The following is a 10,265-nucleotide window of genomic DNA, read 5'->3' as shown; positions in this document are numbered from 1 at the left end:
TGTGATAATTCTTGATAATGGTGATTTAATAATTACAATTGATGACCCTGCTAGCTCACTTACTACTGCTGCTGTTACTGGTGACTGGTAGTATTGACCATTAGTGCCATTGAATATACAGAACAATTAAAACATTTATAATTACTTGTATAAAAACAAATGAAAGTACAAAATACAAAATGCCTTGAAAAAGCCTTGAAAATGCCTTAGATTTCAAGGCTCAAAATCCTCAAGGCCAAGGCCACGGCCCTCTCAAGGCCAAGGCTTGAAAGGTCGGGCCAAGGCTTTGGAAAAAATAGGCCTTAATGCGCCTTAAGGCCAAGGCCGAGCATCAAGGCACTACAACACTGATATATATATATATATATATATATATATATATATATATATATATATATATTGTGAAAGAAATGAATGAAGAGAACAATGGTAGGCGTAGCTTAAATCAAGGTTCCCCAGAGCTATCTGCCCTTTGGAAAAATTGGTAATGCCGAAAAATGTCTCTGCCGGGCAAACCCGGGCCCCCAGCTTTGAACGCCGGTGCCTTCACCACTAGACCACAGAGACGGGTTAGTGGCTAGGGCGACCCCGATCCGACTGACCGTCGGATAGACATATTTTCGACACTATACCAATTGGAAATTGAAAGCCCCTAAATTCAAAACTCAGCATTACAAAAGCACATTTATATCGGTACGTGTAAATATTGAAACTCTGTATCTCACGAAAGTGAATCTGCCCAATCATTAAAAATATTTAAACGACTTCTGAATTCCCAAATCTATTGATATTATTGCATAATTTTTTTCCGCTCATAATAAATAAATTATTATAATTTGTATGTACTCGAATTAACAGGGACCCAATTGCACACCATTATTAGTATATATCTCTATGAGACTAACATACTTTTTAATGAAAAAAAAAACCACACAGAAGACCTAACTAGCTAGCTTGCCATAGCCCCTACCGTACCACTCGAGGGAGAGTGACGTATCTTCGAACAATTTAGATCGAGATCTAGTCTTACTCTTAGTGATAAAACGTAAGAAAGTACTGCCATTTTATCCGACATTCTTGAATTTCCATGAAATGTTAATTTATTTGAATTGATGTTTATATATATGATATAACCATCATACCATGTATGTAGTATACAAGTCATGAGCATGTCGATTTGCTTGTTACGTGAGATTACTTTGGTCCCGTTAATGCCATTTTGTGCTGTGTCAGTCTACGTGGTGGGTGTTTCATGAATTGAAAGTTGTCGGCACTGACTAAATTGTCAGTGCTGACTATTTTTGTGAAATCCTTGGTTTGGATTGGTTAAGAGACACTGGTTTCTGACTGTTGCTATGGTAACTGTCGGAGAAAGACAACTTTTCAGTTAAGCTTGTAACCGATTTTGCAATCGGCAACCGACATGACCGATTCCATTCGATTTCACCACAATCGGCAATCACTTGCCGATCTTCGATCATGCCCAACAAAGAAAAAAATTGAATGTTAAAAATCGAATTATTGAAAATTTGCGGAGCCGCGGAGCTCAGTTGCATTTTGCTGATACGCCTCACCAGCTGCTGTCTGTGCGTACGTTAGACCAAAAGCTTCGGTCTCTGTTATGTTGGTTGTTCAGCTGAACTCCGTTGGCTTCACTCACCAAATACAGAGACCGAAGTTCTAGCGCGATCTGTACAGGGGACTCAATGGCCATATGTTTATGTACTTAAGATCGGATAAAACGGGGAAGTGAATTTGCGCGACAGCCGAGGTAAGTCACTGTTTTTGTTCCTTTTAACTTGATTTTTCTCCGTTTTTGGGCAATTAATGCCAAGAGGCAAGGCTCGACATTAGCGGTGGCCCGGTGGCCCGGGGCCACCAAAAATTCACCTCGGGCAACCATTATTGATAAAATGTTAAGTTTTGGTGGCCCGAATCGGGCAACCAATAATTTTCAAAGTAGCGCAATTTTTCTCCCAATTTTGCACGCATTTATCAACTTTCTACAGCTCAAATTGCAAGCCAGTTCGTCATGCGCCCTTTTTGTTGATCTAGACACAAATACACACACACACAGTTTGCATATTAGGCCTACACTACAGCTATAGCATACAGTAGCTATTATCCAGCCAGCCGCGCCGGCCGGCTGGCGTGAGCTTTGCATGAAGCCACTGCATACAGCTGAGCTGTGCTCTAGATCTAGCTCAGCCTATTCAGACTCAGGGAGCTGCGATAAAAAATGTTGCTGCTGAGAAATCTTCCACAGAACTTTGAAAATCTAAGTCAAAGTCACCTTTTACACCAATGAAATGCAATTCTACAGTCTATATTAAGAAAATCTGGTGGACCCTGATTATTTGCAAGTATTAAGAAGAGGAATTATGACCTCTCTTTTGACTCAAAAAGACCGATTTCCACATGAATTAATACACATAAAAACACATAGGCAAGTACATCACAGTCCCACGTGTGCATTTGTATGTATGTCGATCTGCTCCTTATTTTGCCAAGACTGCTGTGAAGACTATGCCAAGTCCATTCTATTACCTGTCCATCCAAAACTATCTTTTTCCATGCAAGACAAGCTGACTACTAAACTCTTACTCTTCCTGCACAAAATCCACATCTTTCGTACCTCGAGTCCTTTCTCTCTTCTCTGTTGAATGTGTAAATGCATTATATCACTGATATCTATTCTACTCTGAGGAAGTGCTTTGTGCTCTTTGATTATTTATACAACAATACAGCAACCAGCTGTAGATCTCCGGGATCAGCGGAGGAAGAAGAAGAAGAAGAAGATACTTGGTTTCTTTCGAAGCTGTGTATTTTCTAGCCTTAAACAAACAGACAGTTTCTTTCTTTCTTGTTTATAAATGACTTCTAAAAACCACTCTTGAGAAAGTAAATACTTTGGGAAGGCATTTCATTGATATGAAATGTGATTTTTTTTTCCAACATTTTGGCAAATATAGGGAATGACTTTTCTCACACTTTTTTTCCAGATATAGTTTTTGCCGTTTTCTTTTTTTTTTCTTTCATTTTTTTTTGACAGTGGTCAAACCATTTATACCCCTTCCCATTGAATATGCCTGATTGAAAAATATGTTTCTACTGAAAATAAAATAATACAAACTAAAGGATATAAAAATAGAAATGTGCCATTCCCAAAAGGTAAGTGAAAATTATATGCTTGGCTTTTAATTATATTCCAGTCAGAATAGACTGTTGCCACAGCTGTTAAAAAATATATGTAATGGCTTCTTAATTTTCCCCTTTTCCCCATTTTTATATTAACTTTGTTTTATCAATTTTTCTTTCATTTTCTTTTCTTTTTTCTCTCTAATTTTTTTCTTTTATTTTTTTCTTTTTTTCCCTGTTCTTTGTTTTTTTCTTTCTTCATTTCATTTCTTTTGTTTTATTTCACTAATTTCTTTTATTATATTTGTTTTCTTTTTGTTATATACTTTTTGAAAATTATTTTCGTTTGTTTCCCCCTTTTATGCATTGTTCTAATTTTGCAGCATATTTTTCTGTGATTTTCTCCTTCTATGATATGCTGCAAAAGAGAAAACAGAAATAAACTGGATTTGGGGCATGCATAATCTAGGTTTTAGGATTCAAAGAGGAAGGAAGGAAAAACCATTGTTTTGTACATCTATCTGAGTTTGCTATGCACTATTTATTTACTTTACCATTATCTCTATACAGAGATTTTAAAAAAAGTCCACACAACCTGCGAACAATACAATTCATTTATTCACTTTCAATCATTTCATTTTTACAACGATAGAAACAATTATCAATTAGCAAAGTAAAATAACAGCAAACAAGGTTTACATACAAGATGTATAAAGTGAAAGGAACTTAGTGGTAGTGGCTGCAGAATGAATATTTCAGAAGTTTGTTTTATTCATTTTTAATGTTTTTCTTTATATTTTTCGGGCCACCAAACTTTAATATCGGGCCACCAAAAAAAATTATTTGATGGTTTTGGTGGCCCGAATGGGCCACCACCAAAAAAAGTTAATGTGGAGCCTTGCAAGAGGGAATATTAATTTGCATTTTGGTCGCGTTAATTTTCAAAATTTTTATTCATTAAAGACAAAAATTGAAGAGCCCCGACGGCGACGGGGGGATTTCGCATTGCAAGTCCCCTAATCACTAATGGTGGCTGCACGCTAGCGAGCCGTCTGTGTATGAGGAGAATAAAAAATAAAAAAAATGTTAAAAAACTCCTCGAAACAGACGGCTGCCAGCTGTCTATGCGTACGTATGCCGCGCTAACGGCACTAGTAGTAGTAGCACTGCCGTGATGACCGGTAGCGCATAGCAAAGACACTACAGCTAAAGGGTACATACATAACCCAGGGAGCTCCGGCCCGCACAGCGGGCCGGAGCCCAGGGCCCGTATTCCATAAACAAGATAAGCATGCTTAAGTCAAAAATCTAAGCATTTTGTCTTAGTTTTCTGTCTAAGACAAAATTCTTAGCCAAAACGCGTATTCCATAAAGAATTGGCTAAGAATTTTGTCTAAGAATTTGGCTAAGAATTTTTGCGCGACTAAGACAGATTTAGGATGAATGGCTAAGTAACTTTTCTTAAATATGCAGAGTCTGTATTTCATAAATTCTACATGGCTAAGAATTTTGCCCTAACTTTAAGACAGTTGTGAGTTGTCTTAAGACAACGTTTAAATCCAACAAATCATGGCCAATTTTTTTAAAGAATTTATACCTATATTGCATTTCGAGCTACTTCCTCAGTTTTTAACCAATTTTCATGAAATTTGGAACACACATTGGTCTTAATGTAAGGAGGTGTAAGAATTTTTTTTTGCTTTTTCAGAAATTGTGTTGCCATGGTAACAGTGTATTATGGCCAAAATTTAAAATTTAAATTACTTCATCGGTTTTCTACCAATTCTCATGAAAGTTGGCTCACACATTGGATTTGAGGAAAAGATGTGCAAGACACAATTTTGCATGTGTCGGAAATTGTGTTGCCATGGTAACAGTATATTATGGCAAAAATTATGTATAAATCTTGCTATTCCAACTACTTCCTCAGTTTTTAACCAATTCTCATGAAATGTGGCACAAACATTAGTCTTGATGTGAAGATGTGCAAAACATATTTTATGCCTATATACAAAAATTGCGTTGCCATGGTAACAACATATTAAATAACGAAAATTAGGTGAAAAATTTGTGGTTTTAACAAGTTTACAATATTTCAACCACTTCTCATGATGTTTGCCACAGACATAAGTCTTGAGGTAAAGATGTGCAAGACACATTTTCGCATGTGTCGGAAATTGTGTTGCCATGGTAACGGTATATTAGGGCAAAAATTATGTAAAAATCTTGCAGTTCCAACGACTTCTTCAGTTTTTAATCAATTCTCATGAAATGTGGCACAAACGTTAGTCTTGATGTGAAGATGTGCATTCATCAAAATATGTGTTTGTATGATAACTACATGTATACGCCAAAAAAGATTAAGACAATGGTCAATGCTAACTTTTGTTTGGCTACATAGAGAACTACATGTAGCTGAGGGCTTAGTTCTAGTTTTTTTTTTTTTTTTTTTTTTTTTTGGGGGGGGGGGGCTAGACCTCAAGATTTCGAACTACAGCCCCTAGTTTAGATCTAAGCCTAGATCAAGATTCTTTAGTCCTAGAAATAACCCAATGCTAGATCCCTAGCCTACTTCCTTTCTCAGGCCTAACGTTAGATGAGTAGAACTAGACTAGATCTAGCCTACATTTACTATTTTTAGATCTAGAATCTACATTGAGATAGAGTCTACAAGTCTCTAGATCTACACCTATTACTATGACCCTATGTACACCTAGATTGGTATAGTTCTAGATCTAGATAGGGTCTAACTTTTAGTCTAAGTGAGTAAGTCATTTAGTCTAGATCTAGGCCTAGGTTAGAGATTTCTAGATCAAACAGTAGACTAGATCAGCCAGTCCTAACGTTAGGGCTACCGGATAGGCTAGAAATAAAATCTAGAATGAATAGAAGAAAGCACAGGCTAGGCCGCCTAGGGCTAGGCCCTAGATCTAAATTCTTATATAAATCTAGGCCCTAGTCTAGACTGAGCTGTTGCCAGTGTTGGTCTAGGTTTAGGCCTGTTTTCTAGTCCTGGAAACCTAGATCTAAACAAGTCCTCAAAATGTATAAAATAAAAACTCCAAACAAACAGATGGACCTAAAGCAGGAGTAGATCTAGATAGATGTCTAGACTACTACTAGGACTAGATCTAACTTTAGGCATAGTTGGCAAGCAATGCATAGAGATATATCTAGCACTGTTGACAGGAATAACCGTCGTTTCTGGGGATTTATTTAAAAGTTTCTGACATTTACTGTCATATCACATTGGTGAGACTTGGCCAACGTAACGTTAGACTGTTTAGTGTCGTACTCGTAATACTAAAATTTAGATAGCGGAACAACCAAAATACAGTCGGAGACTGAAGCTTTTGGTCTAAGTCAGATCTATTCTAGACCTACATGTAGATCTAGATAGATCTATCCCTGTCTTAAGGCTAAGCCAGGCTAAGTCCTGCATGTTCTAGGCCTAGACCAATACTAATATAGGTCTATCGTTAGATCTAGGCCTAGTTTGTAGCTTCAGTCTCAGTTGCTCCACTACGGCACTAGACTAACAAAGTTACGTTTTGCTTCAGCCTTCAGGAAAGTAAAAAGTAAAAACAATGTTCAATTCTCCTCCAAACAGACGGATATTAGTTGTAGATCTTGGGCCTAGGCTAGATCTAGGCCTAATGTTAGACCCAAGACTAGTCTCAAAAGTTACAAATGTTTTCCCTTAGACCCTAGGTCTACTTCAACTGAAGTAGAATAAAGATGTCGAGAGGAATCTACCCTATCCCATTTAGATTTTGACAAACAATACATGAAAAGTAATGAATGGGACTGATACATAAAAAACTGTGCAAGTCACTCGGTTTGGGATTGAAATGTTTTGGTAATTAACAAAATATAGAATAATCTGAATAAAGAATTCTTACCATATATGGATGATGAATGCTCTTCTTTTACTACAATAGTTGTAATTAGTTTCAATAAAATCAAACTTGTTAAGAAAAAACAACTTCAATGACATTTTTGCTATTTTGTTGCAGTCACCCCTGCAGCAGTTTAGAAGGTCATAGAATTTGACTTTGAGACTTTGGCTTAGCCATATCGTCTGACTTGAGACAATGTCTTAAAGTTTATAGAATATCGTTAGGGAAGATTTCTTAGACAAGCAAAATGCTAAGACAAATTGCTAAGACTTAAGCAAAAAGCTTATCTCGTTTATGGAATACGGGCCCAGGAGCTTACCGTGTATTTTACCATACTCACGGGACTAGGGACTTTTAGGGTGATTTATGGTCTAAATATTTCTCCAAATGAATTGTGAAAACAGAAATTATGCACTTACCACGATTATATGGATGAAGGTCTAACGAGTGGCAGTTTCCTGACATCTGGGCACAAACTGGAACCTCAAAAAACGAAAAGTTCTCTCCTTCTACCCCCGTCTCGATCGGCCATTTTTGTTATGAATTGTAACAAAATGGCCGATCGAGACTGGGGTAGAAGGAGAGAACTTTTCGTTTCGAGCTCCCTGGGTTAAAGGGTACATAGCGACGTTCGCGCGCTCAAAGCAGACATAAGCCACGGATGAATAAAATAATGGCGGCACGCGACTTGGTACAAATAATCAACCAAGGAGGAAGGAGCTGAAGCTCTATGATCGAACAGATCTAGTCATAATCTCCTTGATCCTTACCAAAATATATTCCTCCCGGCCAGCTCATGCAGCTAAGGTAAATTGACGGGTGTTAGTGAGCGACATTGAAAACATGTACATGAAAACTGAAGGTAGCTAGCTCGATCGCGATCATTTCACATTTTTTCCCCCCGGCCTTTCACTCCTTTTGATATACCGTATGCATCGTTTCAGTGGGGGAGGGGGGGGGGTAAACTTGTGAAGCTTTGCCGAGTGTGATAATGTGATTATATTTTTATGTTATATTTTTTGTGTCTTTTTATTATGAATTCTTCATACCATTTTGATTTACTGATATTGTACATGAAATAAAAAAATCATGTTTTGCTTTTGACGTGTGTTGAAGAATTGAAGTCAAAATAATCATTTTTAATGTTAGTGGTACTTCATTACATGTTACGGTCAATAAAAGTGTGGCAACTTTTTGGTCTTAAATAAGATGCAGTTTGTAGAAAAGTCACTGTAAGTCCATGATCGTCATTTTAAGTCCATGATCAACCCAAGTTGTATTAAAACAGAATACATGCAGACTTTAGTCATCTCAAATAAATTTTCAGATTTAAAAAGGATTTGCTTGTAAAAGAGTACTCCGAGCTGAAAATAATTTATTTCAAAATAAATAGACTAAAGTTCACCGAGCAGAACGCTGAAAATCTCATTAGAATCTGATCACAAATAACAAAACGACGTCACGAAGGAATGTGCTATATGGACTCATCTAGGCTAAACATTTTTTGTTTCACCTATGCCTAAGAAATATTTTATAAAATGTGATAATCATTAGTGGATAAAAGTAAATTCGTTGATGTACCATCAAAAAAAAGTTTTTATAGCAATCCTTCTTTGAAATTGATATCATTGCTTCATTCTGTATACATCCATTTATTCTTAAGCAGCCTTCTGCTATTTTTCTTTCCTTCTTGTCATTATCATTATCGTTGAGAAAAAGAGTGTGAACAAGGAAAAAATGGTGGGGTGGGCGACATGAAGAATGAGTGGATATGAACGGAAGAGCGAAACTTAACAGTAAAGGTATGGTATCTTAAGTTATATGTAAGCTTTTAATGAAATCGTTATTGATAAATATATCTATAAGTTAATAAGTTAGAACGGTAGATTTTTTTTTTAAGAGTGCATGTACCTAAAAAAATTTACTCCACGCAAATAAAATCTATTTTAATTTTCCATTGAAAAGCAAAGTAGAGCAAGCAGTGCGGTGACTATTATCGCAGTTATCTTTTTAATTTACATCACAGACATGACAAAGTTTTGGTACAAGTAGTTTGAGAGAACATCTGATTCCGGCAATTATACTCGCTAGCTGATCTGCTTATTTCCTCCGCTCAGCTTCCCTCGTCCAGCTCTGCAAGTCTTCACTCTTCCCTTTTTGTATGTAAACAATTGCCCCTTGCCACCGTGCCACGTGTTTTTCGCACGTGACATGACTCGAAGATTTATGATAATGCTGGCCGGTCGACCTCCAAACAGCCAAATAAAAGGGTGACACTCGCGTGGTGTTTGAAATTATCTCACACTGCGGTTAGATAATTTTGGTAATCATGCCCAAGAGAGTGGTGATATGAGAACTTTATCTTAAGTGGATTAAGATAAGAACTGTAACAACCCAAAACAAACACATTGTTTTGTTTCGCTTTCACATGATTGACATGATTCCTTTCATTCGCCAGCTATACTGTAGTTTTCTCCCCTTTCAGGCATATGACCTCTTAGCATAATTTCGAAAGTTAGGTACGAACCTGTTTCGTATAGTGGGGGGGGGGTTACCACTCAAAATCTGACAGATTTTCACTAATTTTACAGATCCACGGCCAGAATAAATTAACTGAAAATAAAAACATCCTCTAAAAAGACTAAAATACATATTCATCAGAAAATAAACACTAAAACAGACTAACCTTTCGATAAAAACTAATATAATGATATGAAATGAAGAGTTTGCAATACATTTGCGGTCGTTCCATGAGGAATTGCCTTAGGTATCTGGAGACAATATTTTTTTATTTAGGTGGTTCACTCTTAATTACCTGAATTATCGAAATTCATAGCGGCTTGCTGTATTGATTAGTGATCAAAACCACCAATCAATTTGATTTTCAAATCTCAAATGATCTGAAAAAAAGATTGAAATCATTAATCATGTACATGTATGTAAGCTTTTAATACTTACAGATTTATCTCAATCCATTTATCAGCTATATAGTCACTATTTGCAGCCGCTCTTGATTTGTTATTCTACATTTGCGATGACTATTTTAAGCATACCAGTGCTTCACAATGAACAAACGTGAGTGATTTTTGGCTGGCTCATCATAATATCTTAAAGTAAAGCACATCAATATGACAGTGTCTTTGAATCTTCAAAAATTGTATGATATATTATTCTATATACGCCGGGGCGCTCCAAGAACAAAGCGCGACTACTTCATATTCATGAAGA

The 10,265-nt window shown here is 36.6% G+C and overlaps 1 protein-coding gene across 1 annotated transcript in view; it reads left to right on the top strand.

The window, feature by feature from the left end:
• Positions 1-905: 905 nt before the first annotated feature.
• Positions 906-10,265, top strand: part of LOC129256768 (NCK-interacting protein with SH3 domain-like) — a 77,594-nt gene continuing 68,234 nt past the window's right edge. Inside the window, exon 1 of the transcript XR_010293162.1 lies at positions 906-1,045. The gene's annotated coding sequence lies outside the window, so the exon portion shown is untranslated. The remainder of the gene's footprint in view (positions 1,046-10,265) is intronic.

This window comes from Lytechinus pictus, chromosome 3, assembly GCF_037042905.1.
Source record: "Lytechinus pictus isolate F3 Inbred chromosome 3, Lp3.0, whole genome shotgun sequence".
NCBI classification, from domain to species: domain Eukaryota; kingdom Metazoa; phylum Echinodermata; class Echinoidea; order Temnopleuroida; family Toxopneustidae; genus Lytechinus; species Lytechinus pictus.
Note: the sequence above shows the minus strand (reverse complement) of the source record. Positions and strands in the feature narration are given on the sequence as shown.